The 17782-nt window shown below is 43.7% G+C and overlaps 1 pseudogene across 1 annotated transcript; it reads right to left on the bottom strand.

The window, feature by feature from the left end:
- Positions 1-4652: 4652 nt before the first annotated feature.
- On the bottom strand, positions 4653-17303 carry LOC143925606 (kinesin-like protein KIF13A pseudogene; annotated as a pseudogene). The gene is made up of 3 exons (XR_013262042.1): positions 16854-17303; positions 11012-13100; positions 4653-4977 (listed from the first exon to the last, which is right to left on the bottom strand). The product of XR_013262042.1 is annotated as a kinesin-like protein KIF13A pseudogene (transcript).
- Positions 17304-17782: the final 479 nt, after the last annotated feature.

The raw sequence follows: 17782 nt of genomic DNA, 5'->3' as shown, positions 1-17782 counted from the left end.
AAAACCTTTTGATGGACTTTTAAGGGACACCTAATTAAAGTAAAAGTATTTGGAAGTATTACAGTAAAGGATTGCATTATTTATTAAATGCATTGAGTAAAAATAAACATATGAAAAAGGAATTTTTTACACTTCTATGGCATTATCACCATCTACTAGCATAACAGATATGATCCTCTTGCACCCAACGTGTTTCGGAGTACAGATCTCTTTCTTCAAGGGTGTATATTGAAGAGGAAGAGGAAAATGTATATATATTATGGTGGATTGGCATTCCATTATATTGCAATTAAAAACAAAGAAAACAGCAAGAGGAGCGTGTTTGCTGACTTTCTGCTTCAAAATCTCGATCGTCAAAGGAAATCTTAAAACTGCATAATGTGTCTATCCCAAAGGGCCAACTCCCAAACCTCTCTAGGCCCCACAGAAGAGGAATGGCCAGAGGAACTCACTGGAGTCAATGCGGAAAGATCCTGGGATGTTGCAGGTGAGAAGGAACCAAAGCGGGAGAAAGGCTCTGTTATAGGAGAGCTGATCTCAACTTTAAACAGAATATCAGAGTAGACACTGCATGTCCTGACATCCAGCAAACAAAGCCATTTTCAGTGCTGCAAGTTGATGTTATGGCCCCAGGCATACTTTTTTGCCTAAGGTGGTTTCTTTGTTTCATCTTGGGTCATGGGAGGGAAACAATTGTAACCAGAAAGCATTAGGCTTATTAGGGGCTCTAGGCATCCCAGTTGGTGGTTGAGTAATAACCCAAACCATCAGCGGGGAGTGGTCAGACATTCCATGAGGATAGTACTCAATTTTGGACAGCAGGTGATTCATGGATGGAGTGCCAACACATACATCTATTCTCAAAAGGGGTGGGTGGGTCTTATAAAAACATGAATATTGTTTAGTCAGAGGGTATCCACTTCCTCCAAAAAACAAAACAAAGTGGTGCCCCAAAGACTCGCCCTGGGTGTTATAGGGGATGTCAATCCAAAGATGGGTTAATATAGCCATTAAAATCTCCCATGATCAAGATGGGAACATCAGCCTTGTCAGCCAGGTACAACAGTGCATGGAGAGTTCCATGAGGCCCACTATGTGGACGTTATTTTGCCGAAGATGGTTTTCTATATGTAATAGAGGGAGTTTGGGACTTTAAAATGAAGCACTAGGATAATGGAGGTAGGTTTTAACCACATTGAAAAAAATATATATAATTTTTTATTGGTTGTTCGGTAACAGATCATAAAAAATAATAAAGATCAAATTCATAAAGTATATAGGCGTAAGTACAGTAGAAGCATGATATATAGTGTTCACATATAGCAGCACATAGTAGTAATAAATAAAATAATTGGGTAATATGGCATGGTAGTGCCTATGACAGCAAAACCGACATCAGCAAGTACATCCACATAATACATATGCATCCACTAGATGTAAAACAAAAATAAATTTAGTATATAGTTAAAAAAGTAAATTCATAACAAATTCATAAAGTATATAGGCGTAAGTACAGTAGAAGCATGATATATAGTATTCACATATAGCAGCACATAGTAGTAGTAAATAAAATAATTGGGTAATATGGCATTGTACTTGACCCTGCCTATGCTCATGGTTACTACCTTTTGTCTTAAGCCACTATACTAGCTTTTATAAATATTACCATTACTATCATTAAAGTTTACCTTATATATTTATTTATTTTTTCTCCATGCTGGTTGTGCAATCAGTATCAGCTGTGGATAGTTAAAGGGGCCTTTATTTTCAGAGCCGCCCTGACCGGTGTCTGCAGACCTTATTGGCAGGACGCCGGCTGGACGGATCTCTCATCCTAATATCTTGTCTGCTGGTGTTTTAGGAGCGATTTTTAGGTGAAAAATCTTTTTTCTCCTACTACTCACACCTTTTCTTTTCTTGCTGACTGGTAATTCTGTCACTCTCCTTGTCTATCATGGTCTATGTACACCCTTCATCAATTTTCTTCACTTTTTGTTAAACTGCACACTCACACTTTCTTTTACACTATTACATTTCTTTAATTTTTGCACACTATTCACTGTTTACATTCATCTGCATATACTTACTACATAGTATATACTTGGCTTATGGCCAGCACTCTCTCTGTACTCTTTGAGGGTCACTATCAATTTTCAATTACTTTTGCATCACATTATTTTCATTAATCATACATACTATTAACATTTTGTTTTTAGATATGTTGTTTTCAACAATTGCCACACACTCCATATCTTATACTCTTCAACACTGCTGTATCTTTTTGGTTTCGCCTGATATCGCATCCATGTCTATGCCGCCTCAGTTCCCGGGGAGGGATCTTGCCCATGGCCCACCCTACGCCCACTGCCGCACACTGCACTTTCCATCCGGATTGGTGAGTCTGCCCTGGCTAACCATTTACACGCATTAAATCCCCATTAATTTATTTTTATTTATATGGTTAGTATATTATATTATTCTTTATTCTATTCCATAGGAATTTTTTGGTCGCATCAGCTCCTGATGAGTGGGGAGACACCCACGAAACGCGTCGAGCTTTTGAAATGATGTCCCAGTTATACTTTATATGGAACTATATTTATTTTATTATGAATTTACTTTTTTAACTATATACTAAATGTATTTTTGTTTTACATCTAGTGGATGCATATCTATTATGTGGATGTACTTGCTGATGTCGGTTTTGCTGTCATAGGCACTACCATGCCATATTACCCAATTATTTTTTTTATTTATTACTACTATGTGCTGCTATATGTGAACACTATATATCATGCTTCTACTGTACTTACGCCTATATACTTTATGAATTTGATCTTTATTATTTTTTATGATCTGTTACCGAACAACCAATAAAAAATTATATATATTTTTTTCAATGTGGTTAAAACCTACCTCCATTATCCTAGTGCTTCATTTTAAAGTCCCAAACTCCCTTTATTACGTACCGATTACCGGGATGGAGGCACATACTTGTGCTTCATTTAAAGTCCCAAAATTCCCCTCCTTTTTTGCATGGTTTTCTATATGATCCGCTTTAGAAGTATTAGCCATCACCATCTGCGAAGTGGAGCGGAGGTCTCCAGTCAAGGCTGGAAGACGGTTCTCAATATCACCGATGTTACCCTCAGTCGCCGTGGTTCACTCTCTAAATTTCTGTAGATCCTGACGGATCAGGGGAAACCTCCTCCCGCAAACCATAAAAATGTTCTTTGCAGGGGCGTAACTATAGGGGGTGCAGCAGTCGCGACCGCAACCGGGCCCTGTGATGCAGGGGGCCCATGCAGCCCCCTCTACATATGGCCGGCAGCAGCATAGGCAGCTAGGGGTACCAGTGCACCATGCACACGGGTGGCTGGAGGTGGAGGGTGACTAGCAGAGCTCCATGCTCGACTATCGCACTGGCTGCTCTTTAGTTGTGCATTCCCCGCATGACCTGTGTCCTCGGCCGGCTCCTCAGAGTACCCCTCTCCTGCTCCATGCATTGCCGCTCAGTCCAATGTCTGTTCTCCCCAGCCAGAGTCCCGCCCCCCCCGCTGAGTCCGGCCCACACTGCACTGCATACTTCTCCCCGGTAAACAAACTTTAAGCACACAGATGCAGTGCAGCCCTATGAGAGCCGGCTCCCCGGAGGACACAGCAGGCTTGTCTGCCAGCCCCCCTCCTCCCCCATCATACACAGATGATGAAAGGTCTTTCTGGGAGATATGCTGATCGCCCATCCAGCACACTGGATGGAGCCCAGGCCATCATGGATGAGTGCGCGGCCTACAGCTTGGTCATGGTGAGTGAGAGGAACCCATCCCCCACACACCATTACATACCCCCCTCCATCTCCCCCTGGTGACAGGGACCCCTTCTCACGTGGGGACAGGGACCCCCACCTCCCCTGGGGACAGGGACCCCTTCTCACCTGGGGGCAGTAACTTCATCTGCCCTGGAGAAAAGTACCTCATCTCTTCTAGGGACGGGGGCCCCATCCTGCCTAGGGACAGTGCCCCAATAGGGCACCTAAAAATAAAAAAAACAATAAAAAAAAACTACTGATACCAGTGGTGGAACTACAGGGCTCACAAAGGTCATACCTGTGACCACGCCCTGGAGTTCCACCGCCAGACTCGGAGGGAAGGGCCCTGGCTGGGGTTCAGGGGGGCCCTTTATGGTTTCTTGCATCGGGGCCCTGAAGGTTCTAGTTACGCCACTGGTTCTTTGAGATTATTCACTGAAGCAGCACATTTATTGATCACTTTTAATATTTCACTAAGAGTAGGCTGCTCTGCATCCCCCTCATCCAAGTCCTCCTCCACTGGCTCTGAGTCAGGAGCTGCTGCAGACGGTCCAGGCTGTGTACACTGATCTTGCTCTGTCTGGGGAAGAGGGAAGGGAAAGAGCACTCTCCAGCGTGGAGGAAAGAGGAAAGAGGAAAAGCTAAAACTGTTCTAAGATTGTGTTTAGATCATTTGGAGTAACAAAAGAATAAACATATGGTGGCTAAGTCCACATTGGCAGATTTCATTATTATACAATCAGACTTCCCATCTCATTTTCAAAAGACATAATGAATGGGAAGAGTCATGTCTGCTCCAGACATGGGCCAACTAACTGCAAAGTAGTTTTGAAACATTCTTTCTTTATGTCTTTATATTGTATGTATAGCCAAAACTTTTGTATGACTTACCATGTTTTTCTCTGCTGTAATCAAGGAATTTCTTCAGACAAGACATATCCGGCAGAGGGGTTTCCGGAAAGTGTGAGTGATACAGGAAAATGGTGGAGGATCTCTCAACATAAGATTTCCATTTATCTTCTGCAAGATGAAAAATGCAGCCGCACATAGTCCAATATTCAAAGACTGAAAGATCTGACAAAAGCTTTATTAGCTGTGTTACATCTGTTTTGGGGTTCCAGGTGAAGACAGACAGGCACTCTGTGCACTCCTTCCTAATTGTTGTATCACTGAAAGAACACAGAGCAGATGCAATAAGAAGTTTTTTTTTTTTTTGTTAATATAAATATAAAAGTGATATAAAGAAATGATGTATACAGATTCTGGGTGACATTCAGGACTGGCAGCTTTCTGTAACCTTCATGATGTCTGTTAAAGAGAGTGAAGATGACCAGTACTGCATGTACCATAGAATGCTAAAATACTTCTAAGGACTGATACATTGAAATATATTATTTTCTTTGTGCTTGGGTTTAGACTCACCTTAGAATCATTTGGAGGGAGAAAAGAAAAATCATATGGTACAGTAGCCATACTATCCTCTCTGTCTCCTAATCCTGTGTCTGGTGTGATTTATTTAAAAAAGCAGGTTATACCTCATTTCAAAGTGCCGATCGATGCTCACGTGACCAGCTCTCTCCTTTCCTCATCTGACAGCTGCAGTGGGTGGAACCAAGATTCCCCTGCTGACATCAGCCAGGATTGGAGGAGGAGAGGGCCAGCTGGTCATGTGATCGCCAAGTGCTGCTCTGAAATAAGGTATAATTGGCTCCTTTTTTATAAATCACACACACAGGGACACACAGGATTAGGAGACAGAGAGGTTAGTATGGTAATTTAAATGTTATTCCAGCAGCAGGAAGGGGGGGAGGTGCTGGTACGAGCTGGCAGGCAGGGAGGGAAGGTGGGAGGAGGACACAGGAGACACAGGGAGAGCAGAGAGCAGGGCTGCGGATGACGGAAGCACGTAAACTGACCACAGTGTCAGGGCTCAGCAGCCATGATACACCATGGTCAGTTTACAGATGGGAGGGTAGAAACTTGCAGGATCAGCCAGGTATTTTAGGTGTTGCAGAGGGCCAAATTACACAGCACAAGCACTGTTTTAAAGGGACAGGATCCATTTTTTTTTTTTTAGGTTAACAAACACTTCACTTATTTTTTCAACTTTCCATCTATTAAATCTCCTACCCTTGCTGTTGTTTTAACTTTGGATAGTAAAACTTTTTTTTTTTTTGCCAGTAAATACCTTTCTACAGCCCACTTTCTGATTCTTGTCTGGTCATTAGCCTAGGCTTATGCTATCATGCACAGCTCTCTCTCTCACTCTCGTGAGAATTTGCCAGGAAGGGAGGGGGGTGAGTCATAAGAGGGCCATTGAGAGCTGCAGAGCTGGAGGTGAACCTCTGTGTGTCTGTCTAAATCCAGGAAGTGAACAGGCAGCAGCTTCAGCTGCCCACAGTTAAAATGGATGCAGCCAGACTCAGTGGAGGGAGATTCCTCAAGCATATTTGGCAAATACAGAATCACGGTATATATAACATGGTATGCAAAGTGGTTGGAGGGAAGCTTCAGAATGGCATAGATGTTTTCATTACAAATTATGTGAGCAGACTGAAGTTCCTCTTTAATATCAGCATCACTACTAGTGATAGGGAGATTTAATGACTGTCAGGGCTGGCTTAGCCCTTCTTTCTCTGGGCTGGCTGCTCAACTGTCAGCTAATTGCCAGCTCTCATTTCTCTCCACAGTTACCAGCTGTTCCTGATCATGCTCGTGTGACCTGCCTACTTAAAGCTGTCCAGCTCACTTCACCTCTATCTTCGCCTTGGTCACATCACAAGAAACCATCTCCTGCGGTTCTGTTTAAAGACTGACTTGCTGACATCCCTTCTGGCTCCTTATCCTGTTTTCTGTTGCTCTACTTGGATCCCTGACTTCTGGCCTGGCTGATTACCCGATCTGGTTACTGGACTCTGGCCTGGCTGACTACTCGATCCGGTTACTGGACTCTGGCTATGCTTTGACTACGCTTACTCTATTTACCTTTTTATTTTTATTTAATAAACAAGTGTGATTTAATTGTACTTCTGTGTCGGTCTGATTCATGGTTTCTGACAATGACATGCAATAAAATGACATGCAATAAGTTAGTGATCAGAATTCTAGGTGAGCAGTGAATCTGGCAAAGGTGGATTAACTCTTTCCAAGGTAACAGATCTTCCTATATGTGACCAGAGTAAAACTGGTCCAATGATGTAATACATGTGAACATAACTAGAGATAATCCTAGAGAAAGAGAACCAATCCTATCTGCAATTAAAATGAGAACCTCTGAGCAACAAAGATGCTTATTATTTAAGGTAAACGGTTGGGACTTGCTGAAAAATATCTGGAGCTTGGGATAGTTCATGCATAAAATATTTATTTGTCTTCCAAATTTCTAAAGCACTAACATGTCATGTGGCAGTGTATAACGTATATAGATCCATTCTCATTAGGAGGGCTCACAACCTATTGTTCTTCCAGAATGTATACAGTAGAGCGAGATTGGGGAGAATCTAGAAAACCTTTCTCAAATGTACCTACCAACTAAATTTAGACAGAACCCAAGGAAGATGCAAACATAGGCCAACTAAATTTTGTCTGTCACTGGAAACAATTAATGAGTTGTTAGCAATCAACAATAACAGGAAGATCTTCAATCTTGTTGTTATGGAGGGATCTGCCATGAATGGTCATACTCATATACAGTGGTGTGAAAAAGTGTTTGCCCCCATTCCTCATTTCCTGTTCCTTTGCATGTTTGTCACACTTAAGTGTTTCGGAACATCAAACCAATTTAAACAATAGTCAAGGACAACACAAGTAAACACAAAATGCAATTTTTAAATGAAGGTGTTTATTATTAAAGGTGAAAAAAAATCCAAACCATCATGGCCCTGTGTGAAAAAGTGATTGCCCCCCTTGTTAAAACATACTATAACTGTGGTTGTCCACACCTGAGTTCAATTTCTCTAGCCACACCCAGGCCTGATTATTGCCACACCTGTTCACAATCAAGGCATCACTTAAATAGGAGCTGCTTGACACAGTAAGGTCCACCAGAAGATCCTTAAAAGCTACACATCATGCCGAGACCCAAAGAAATTCAGGAACAATTGAGAAAGAAAGTAATTGAGATCTATCAGGCTGGAAAGGGTTATAAAGCCATTTCCAAAGCTTTGGGAATCCAGCGAACCACAGTGAGAGCCATTATCCACAAATAGCGAAGACATGGAACAGTGGTGAACCTTCCCAGGAGTGGCCGGCCGCCCAAAATTACCCCAAGAGCGCAGATGGGTTTACTTCCTCTTTTTTTCCCTGCAAAGGTAAAGCATAATGGACTACTATGCATCGCATAGTAGCTCATTATGTGTCACTTACCTGACACAGGAGCCAGCGAAGTCGCCGCTGTCCCCTGTAGTCCGCCGCATCCATCTTGCTGGTGGCGTCTCGCAGCTCCGACGAATGACAGCGGCGAAGCCGCGATGATGTCACTCCCGCGCATGCGCACGGGAGTCGCGTCTCGCAGCTCCGCCGCTGCCATTCGGCTAAGCCGCGATGACGTCACTCCCGCGCATGCGCACGGGAGTCGACAAATTAGGCAGATCCATTCTTGGACTTGCCGCATTTAGTGCGCCTGCGCGCCGCTGTCTACGGCGCATGCGCCGTAGACAGCGGTGCCCATTTTCGGGCAAATATCTCCTAAACCATATAGGTTTAGGAGATATTGCTTGGACCTACAGGTAAGCCTTAATCTAGGCTTACCTGTAGGTCAAAGTGGTTTGAAAGGGTTTACTTCCTCTTTAAGGTCAGCGTTCATGCCTCCACCATCAGGAAAAGACTGGGCAAAAATGGCCTGCATGGCAGAGTTCCAAGGAGAAAACCACTGCTGAGCAAAAAGAACATCAAAGCTCGTCTCAATTTCTCCACAACACATCTTGATGATCCCTAAGACTTTTGGGACAACATTCTGTGGACCGATGAGACAAAAGTGGAACTCTTTGGAAGGTGTGTGTCCAAGTATATCTGGCGTAGAAGGAACACTGCATTTCATAAAAAGAACATTATACCAACAGTAAAATATGGTGGTGGTAGTGTGATGGTCTGGGGCTGTTTTGCTGCTTCAGGACCTGGAAGACTTGCCGTGATAAAAGGAACTATGAATTCTGCTGTCTACCAAGAGATCCTGAAGGAGAATGTCCGACCATCTGTTCGTGTACTCAAGCTGAAACGAACTTGGGTTCTGCAGCAAGACAATGATCCTAAACACACCAGCAAGTCCACCACCGAATGGCTGAAGAAAAACAAAATGAAGACTTTGGAGTGGCCTAGCCAAAGTCCTGACCTGAATCCTATTGAGATGTTGTGGTATGACCTTAAAAAGGCCGTTCATGCTCGGAAACCCTCTAATGTAACTGAATTAGGACAATTCTGAAAAGATGAGTGGGCCAAAATTCCTCCAGGACGCTGTAAAAGCCTCATTGCACGTTATCGCAAACGCTTGATTGCAGTTGTTGCTGCTAAGGGTGGCCCAACCAGTTATTAGGTTTAGGGGGCAATCACCTTTTCACACAGGGCCATGATGGTTTGGATTTTTTTTCACCTTTAATAATAAACACCTTCATTTACAAATTGCATTTTGTGTGTACTTGTGTTGTCCTTGACTATTGTTTAAATTGGTTTGATGTTCCGAAACACTTAAGTGTGACAAACATGCAAAGGAACAGGAAATGAGGAAGGGGGCAAACACTTTTTCACACCACTGTATATTACACATGTTATAAGATTTATTACATTGTATCTCATGTTGATGGTCAATTAGTCATAATTTTGCCACACAAGTTCATTCTCTGATTTGATTCTATTAAAAAATAACAACACTATCATTGATCGAAGAACATTGCTTTGGTGATCAGTGTCACTGTAGACATTACATTGGTGTTCAGTGTGTATGCCCTTGTTAAATTAATTATGAGTGCTATGAACTAGACATGGGCACCGTCAATAAATTTGTGTCGTTCTGTTCCATTACGGTTCGTATTAAAATTAATTCGTACTTCGTATCCGAAATTCAATTTCAATTCGTATGAAATATGAATTGTCATTAGGTTCGTTAACTTGTACGAACGTTCTTTACGATTAATTTAAAGGCAAAAATATACCTCAATAAGACAGTCGATGCTGATCGAAGTTTGGTTTTTATCCGAAATACGAAATTCCGTTAGATGAGGGGCTCCCACCATCCCTGTGCTGTGCTGACTTCCTCCTGGGGATTCATAAGCAAAAGTTCGTATTTCGTACGAAATTAGGACGCATGGCAATTCGTATTTCGGATCCTCCCAAATGTACGAATTTAGGGAAATTCTTACGAATTTGAGATTCGTACGAAACGAATCGCACATGTCTACTATGAACCCCATTGTCTTGATGGTCAGTGTTAGTGTCACTATTACGTTAGTGATCAGTGTGAATACTCCCATTACATTGATGATTAGTGTGAATATTCCTGTTTCATTGGAGGTCAATGCCAAAGCCTCTATTACATTGGTTATAAGTGTTACAACAGGTTAGTTACTAGAGTCCAGCTCAGAATTAGAGTACATTGTAGTGGGTGTAATGCAGAGAGTCAGAATATCTTAGCCAGTGAGAATAGAGGCTGCAGCTACTGAAAGACTCCAACTCTAATATGATTCTCTTACTGGCTGTGCCGGCATTATGCTTCCACCTTTTGGTGCTTAGACTATGGTATATGACGGAAGCATTCAATCGGAGTGTGGGACGTTCCATTACAAGGTCTTCCTACAGAAGTAAGTTATAATGAAAAATAAAGTTAAAACCTTGGCTTTGTCAGAGATAGCCAAGCTCTCATTGTCCCCAGAGAAACCATATTGGCTGCTATGATGATAGTTTTGGCACTCATTTGCATTTTGCAATCCATAACTTTGTGTATTCAACTTTTTTCATGTTTTGCGTGGCACCCATGCTTCAAAAAAATCTTAAATTTAAACTATTAGAACACTGGAGTTTAGGAAACTTTTGCAACATGCGTGCCCAGCTGCAAAGACCTGACCGAGTTACAGCATAGTTTTGTAACAATTAACACCGGTATTTACAGGAAAACCAAGATAAAAGGAATTTCTGATATATTGTATGCCTTTATGTGTCATATATCACCTGCAATTTACTATTACATGTGTCATGAAATAAATAATAAAATACCTTGGTAAAGTAGAATGCTCTTCCAGATCCATAGTTTTCTGTAAGCAATTATTGTTCTTTAAAATTTCAGAAGTTTGAGAACTGGCCTCACCATACTGCGGTGAACATGGAACCTTGTAGTCTTGTACTTCTGTGCCATCACCTATCTCCAAGTATTCTGATTTGGTGGCATTAACTTTCATTTCAATAGGTTGACTGGTTGACTCATTAGAGATTGGGGTGAACATATCAGATATTTGCTTTTTTTCAGTAGAATTGAGATCATCATCAGAGGCTGGATTGGTTGGTGCAGAACTTTCAGTTTCCTTGTAATATGCTGATTTAGTCTTGGATTTCTCATTCTCAATCATGTTACTATTCCTGCCTTCTCTTTCAGATAATATGGATGACCTGCCATTTTCTGTATTCAGTTCATCATATGTTTGAACCTCAGCTTCGGATGAAACATTTGTCTTCATATGTTCTGGCTTTGGTCTGCTAGGTTGGTGTAAATCAAATACATTTGTTCCTATATGTATTTTATCTTCATGCCACAGCTGGGTCTTTGTCTTAGATAAGCAGCCATTGACATAGGTTTTTGAGTTGTTGACTGGAGTTAGAAAAACCTCTCCTTCTTCTGTCTTCCTGATCACACAGTGTTCACATTCAGCCTCAGGACCAGAGATCTGGATGTCTTGAGAAGGTCCAGAGCCAATCTTGGTGATATCATTTATAGTATGGATAATTAATGTATCACGTTGGATAAGATAGCATTCATTACTAAATGTGACATTCTGTTTTTTAAGAATGATGCCCATGTTCTCTAAATTCTTCTGCCATTCCTTTGTGGCAACCTCGGTCCTTTTCAGCTTTTCTTCCCACGAGGTTTTCAGATCACTGAGAAGATTTTCTTTTTCCTCCAACTGTGATTTGAGTTTTATTACTTCTGCCTTCACGTGTTCTGTTGTTGTAAGCTGCTCTCTGAGTCTTGTTATTTCCTCCTGTAGCTCCTCTATGTCTTTGGATTTCACATCCTTATTCACCACGGCTTGGTTGACTATTTGTTTGGCGCTGTCTGCATATCTTAGGGTAGAAAGCGTTTCCTGATAATTATCTGCTGCAGGACTGACTGTGGCCAACATAATCGTCTTGCTGTTTCCTCCAAGATTGTTCTTTAGCAGAAATGTGAGCACAGAATCTCTATATTTCACATGTTGACTCTTCCCTTTATTTTCTGAAATTTCAGCCAATGAATTTATGACTAGACCGAGAGTTAAGAGGGATTTGTTGATATTACAACATTCCTTAAGCTGACTGCCTTGAGCTCCAGATTTGTAGGACCTCTCACTCCCCGCCAGATCTACCAGGCTGACCTTACTCACCAACTCTCTGGAGGCTCCAGAATTGGGTTCATTACATATTTGTGTAACAGTCAGTGTTAGTATGGAATGGGATCGACTGCTCTGTTCATTCATCTTGGTTTCTGCAATGGCCCTCTGTTTGTTACCTTGGTCCAGCATCAATTTAATCTCTCCATAGCTGCGAACAGCATGACAAGATAACTTCTCAATATATGGACCGAGTAATCGGTCTTCTCTAACTCTTAGTTTCGTTTGCTTTTCTTCTGACCCTAAAAGATCTCTCACCTCTTCATTATATATCTCAAAATAGGAGGCCTCAATCCTGGTGGTTTCAAAGTCATTGGACTCTTTATTAAATAAAGCAGAGCAGATTCTTGGCACAATACCGGGTTGGTCTTCTGTCCCCATCATTGAAAATGTTTTTCCTGATCCTGTTTGGCCATAAGCAAAGATACACACATTGTAACCATGCCATATGTTCTCAAGAACTCCGTCTCCAAGATGTTCAAAAACATCCTCCTGCCCAGTATCATGTCTATCCTCTGTCCAGAAACAGTTGTCAAATGTGAAGATATGAGGTTCTTTTCTGGCTTTTTCCTTGCAAGAAATGGGTGGCAAAAGGGTAATCTGGTTTCCACTGACCCGAACAACACACTCTGAGTTTAGTCCTTCCTCCCTCTGATTCAGAGGACGGACCCTCACAGCCACTTTCACTTTGCTGTTATTCATGTTCCCAGTTTCTAGATAACCTGTGGGGAGAAAATATAAGAAAGGATAAAAACAGACTTTGAGATCTGAATATCCATATAAAACTGACCTGCTGACACACATGCAAAAAACAAACAAAAATCTGTGTCAATAGGATACGCTTGACATCCTTAGGATTATACAAGCTGATGTTCCTTTCAGTTAATACTAGCCCAGTTCTGGCATTCCTCTCTTACATGTAAAACTCATCATATTTTTCTGCTAGAAAATTACTCAGAACCCCCAAAAATTATATATGTATGTATATATATATATATATATATATATATATATATATATATATATACCTTATATACTCGAGTATAGGCCGACCCGAATATAAGCTGAGGCCCCTAATTTACCACAAAAAAAATGGGAAAACTTATTGACTCGTGTATAAGCCGAGGGTGAGACATGCCTGTCCATCCCTGTGTGTCCATCCATCCCTGTGTGTCCGTCCATCCCTGTGTGTCCGTCCATCCCTGTGTGTCCGTCCATCCCTGTGTGTCAAGCCCTGTGTGTCCGTCCATTACTGTGTGTCCGTCCATCCCTGTGTGTCCGTCCATCCCTGTGTGTCCGTCCATCCCTGTGTGTGCAGCCTTGTGTGTCCAGCCTACCTGTGTCCTGAGCCTGTGTCCCGAGCCTGCGTCCCGAGCCTGTGTGCTTCTGCACATACGGCGGCCATGCCAGGATCGCCGCTCTTCTCGTCTGACAGTTCAAAAGCCGCTCCTCCGTCTGTGATAGGCGGAACACTCAATTTCCCAGCAGTCTGTGTTCCGCCTATCACGGACATCCTCTCATCCTCGTCCGTAGTACGAGGATGAGCGGATGTCCGTGATTGGCGGACCACTGACTGCTGGGAAATTGAGTGTTCCGCCTATCACAGACGGAGGCGCGGCTTTTGAATAGTTGAATGGCCGCCGTCTGTCTGCTTGACACGCTGATCGGGTAGACAGACGGCGGTGACTCGAGTATAAGCCGAGGGGGGCACTTTCAGCCTCAAAAAAGAGGCTGAAAATCTCGGCTTATACTCGAGTATATAGGGTATATATATATTAGCAGAGACCCTAAGGAATACAATGGTGGTCATTGCAGATTTCTATGTCACACGGTATGTGTGCAGGCAATTTTTGGGGGGAAAAAAACACTTGAATTTAAAAAAAAAAAACACTAAAGTTAGCCCAATTTTATAGTAATATGTGATGTGTGATGTTACACCGAGTAGATAGATAGCTAAAATGTCATGCTTTAAAACTGCACAAACTTGTGGAATGGCGCCAAAGTTTGGTACTTAAAAATCTCCACAGGTGACACTTTAAAAATGTTTACAGGTTACCAGTTTAGAGCTACAGAGGAGATCTTGTGCTAGAATTATTGTTCTCGCTCTAACATTGTCACGATGGAGCTCTATAATAATACAGGGAAAAGTGCTGATGTCATTTTGATCCCTACATCATTGAGCGCTTCTTAGCTCTAAAGAAAAGGAGAAAAAGACACCGTGTGCAATGTGACTAAGGTTGCTACATTTTTTTTTGGGGGGGGGGGGAGTCTGGCGTCAGCCCAGGTGGCAACTCTACATATGACAGAACCGAAGGTATCTGAAAATAGGTACCGTATATACTCGAGTATAAGCCGAGATTTTCAGCCTCTTTTTTGAGGCTGAAAGTGCCCCCCTCGGCTTATACTCGAGTCACCGCTGTCTGACTGCCCGAACAGCGTGTCGAGCAGACAGACAGCGGCCATTCTACCTTTCAAAAGCCGCGCCTCCGGCTCCGCCTCCGCCTGTGATAGGCGGAACACTCAATTTCCCAGCAGTCAGTGTTCCGCCTATCACGGACATCGGCTCATCCTCGTACTACGGACGAGGATGAGACGATGTCTGTGATAGGCGGAACACAGACTGCTGGGAAATTGAGTGTTCCGCCTATCACAGGCGGAGGCGGGAGGCGCGGCTTTTGAACAGGGGAATGGCCGCCAGGGCGCCGACGAAGAGCGGCGATCCTGGCATGGGACGACACGGAGGCTCGGGACGGGACGACACGGAGGCTCGGGACGGGACGACACGGAGGCTCGGGACGGGACGACACGGAGGCTCGGGACGGGACCGGACGGAGGCTTGGGACACAGGTAGGCTGGACACACAAGGCTGCACGGACACACACACACACACACACACACACACACACACACACACACACACACACACACGGACACACACACACACACACACACACAGGGAGGGATGGATGGATGGACACACACACACACACACACAGGGATGGATGGATGGATGGACACACACACACACAGGGATGGATGGATGGATGGACACACACACACACACACACACACACACACAGGGATGGATGGATGGATGGACGTACACACACACACACACAGGGATGGATGGATGGATGGACACACACACACACAGGGATGGATGGATGGATGGACACACACACACACACACACACACACACACACACACACACACACAGGGATGGATGGATGGATGGACGCACACACACACACACAGGGATGGATGGATGGACACACACACAGGGATGGACGGACACACAGGGATGGACGGACACACAGGGATGGACGGACACACACAGGGATGGACAGGCATATCTCACCCTCGGCTTATACACGAGTCAATAGGTTTCCCAGTTTTTTGGGGGTAAATTGGGGGCCTCGGCTTATACTCGGGTCGGCCTATACTCGAGTATATACGGTAAGTATAATCAGGGGCGGACTGACCATTCAGGCACTCGGGCACTGCCCGAGGGCCCCATGCCACTAAGGGGCCCCATCAGGGTTGCCAGCCTCAATAAAACCAGGGACAGTATGTAAAAATCAGTGTTTTTTAAAAATCCCAAGATTATAGCTGCCCCCGCCTCTCCAGTACCTTTTCAGTGTGTGTATGTGTATTCTGTGTGTGTATACTGTGTGTGTATATTGTGTGTCTGTGTGTGTATACTGTGTGTGTATATTGTGTGTCTGTGTGTGTATACTGTATGTATGTGTATATACTGTGTGGCCCCATAATCTCCTATTGCCTGGGGGCCCCATAATCTCCTATTGCCCAGGGCCCCATAATCTTCTCCTATTGCCGGGGGCCCCATAACCTTCTCCTATTGCCCAGGGGCCCCATAATCTCCTATTGCCTGGGGGCCCCATAATCTCCTATTGCCCGGGGGGCCCTATAACCTTCTCCTATTGCCCAGGGGCCCCATAATCTCCTATTGCCTGGGGGCCCCATAATCTTCTCCTATTGCCCAGGGGCCCCATAATCTCCTATTGCCCGGGGGCCCCATGAGTTGTCAGTCCACCCCTGTAAGTATTTAATACTTATAGGCCTCTTAGGGTGCAGGTTTATTGGGGTGAGGATGGGTTATAGCCTCTTTATTTCTACCTGTGTTCTCATTGAAAGATATCCCTTTGCTTGCTTTCTGTACTGGAAAAAGGGGAGGGGAGGGCGGGGGGGGGGGGGGGGTTGGCACAAAAGCAGGCACAAATAAAAAAGGAAGAGGGATAGAAGAGAAATGCATCCCCCTTCCTTTAGAGGCTCCATGAGCAGGGTCCTCCTATTCCTTATGTTCTGAACTGTATTGTAATTGTATTGTCCCCATTTATATTATAAAGTGCTGTGCGAAGTATAAATCCTGTATAGTAATATACAATATATGTTCCATGGTTCAGAGATACAGTAAAATTTTGAGACCTTATTTAACAGAAAATAATGAACTTACCATTAAGGAATTTTAAATTCCCCCGTCACTCCGGTGTCATCAGTTCCTTTGTTTTGGTTGTCACCCTTAGGCACTCCCTGTATGATGAGGACATGCAGGTATAACAGAGCAGATTGGGATGTTTGTATTCCGCAATTTTTCCACTTCTGAGTTGTCTACAGTAAAAGTGTTATTTATATCTTTATTCTCGAAATCCTGGACGATGGCATCTGATTCTGCTCTACCTGGGTTGTTTTCTCTCCTGTTGGTAGCAAATTCACTTTCGTTATGACTAGAGATGAGTTAATCATTAGAAATCTTCTGTACTAGGCGTGGTCCTGGTATTCCCCTGTACTTTGTTTCCTTAGGTTTAGCTATCAGGCGGGTTTAAGTTTGCTGTTCTGTTGACGGTCCACTTTTTTTATTTAATATACTGTATGCAGTTGGTTTTTCACAGAGCAGCCCAGATCCTCCTCTTCTCGGCGTCCCTCTTCGCGATCTTCTGGCCCCTCCATCCTGTTGAGTGCCAAGCAGCTTGCTATGGGGGCACCTGGGCTGAGTAGCAGCTCCCTGTGTCGATTCCAACACAGAGCCCTGGTTTGGCCCTGCCCCCTCTCTCTCCTGATTGGCTAACTGACTTTGAGTTGAATTTGTGTCTCAACCAATCAGAAGGAGAGTCCCGGATGGCCGAGGCACTCGTGGACATTGCAGGAGAGAGATGGGGCTCAGGTAAGGAGCTGAAGGGGCTGATGCACACCAATTTATTTTTATCTTAAAGCGGAGGTCCACCCTAAAGTGGACCTTCCGCTCATTGGAACCCTCCACCCCTCCGGCGCCACAATTGGCACCTTTCAGGGGGTGGGGGTGCAGGTACCTGTACAGTACAGGTATCTGCACTCACTTCCGGCGTAGATTCTGCAGAAGGTACGCCCCTTGCGCAGTAGGGAACC

Source organism: Lithobates pipiens, unplaced genomic scaffold, assembly GCF_037356315.1.
Source record: "Lithobates pipiens isolate NorthernLeopardFrog02 unplaced genomic scaffold, aLitPip1_a1.2 Scaffold_22, whole genome shotgun sequence".
Classification (NCBI taxonomy): Eukaryota; Metazoa; Chordata; class Amphibia; order Anura; family Ranidae; genus Lithobates; species Lithobates pipiens.
Note: the sequence above shows the minus strand (reverse complement) of the source record. Positions and strands in the feature narration are given on the sequence as shown.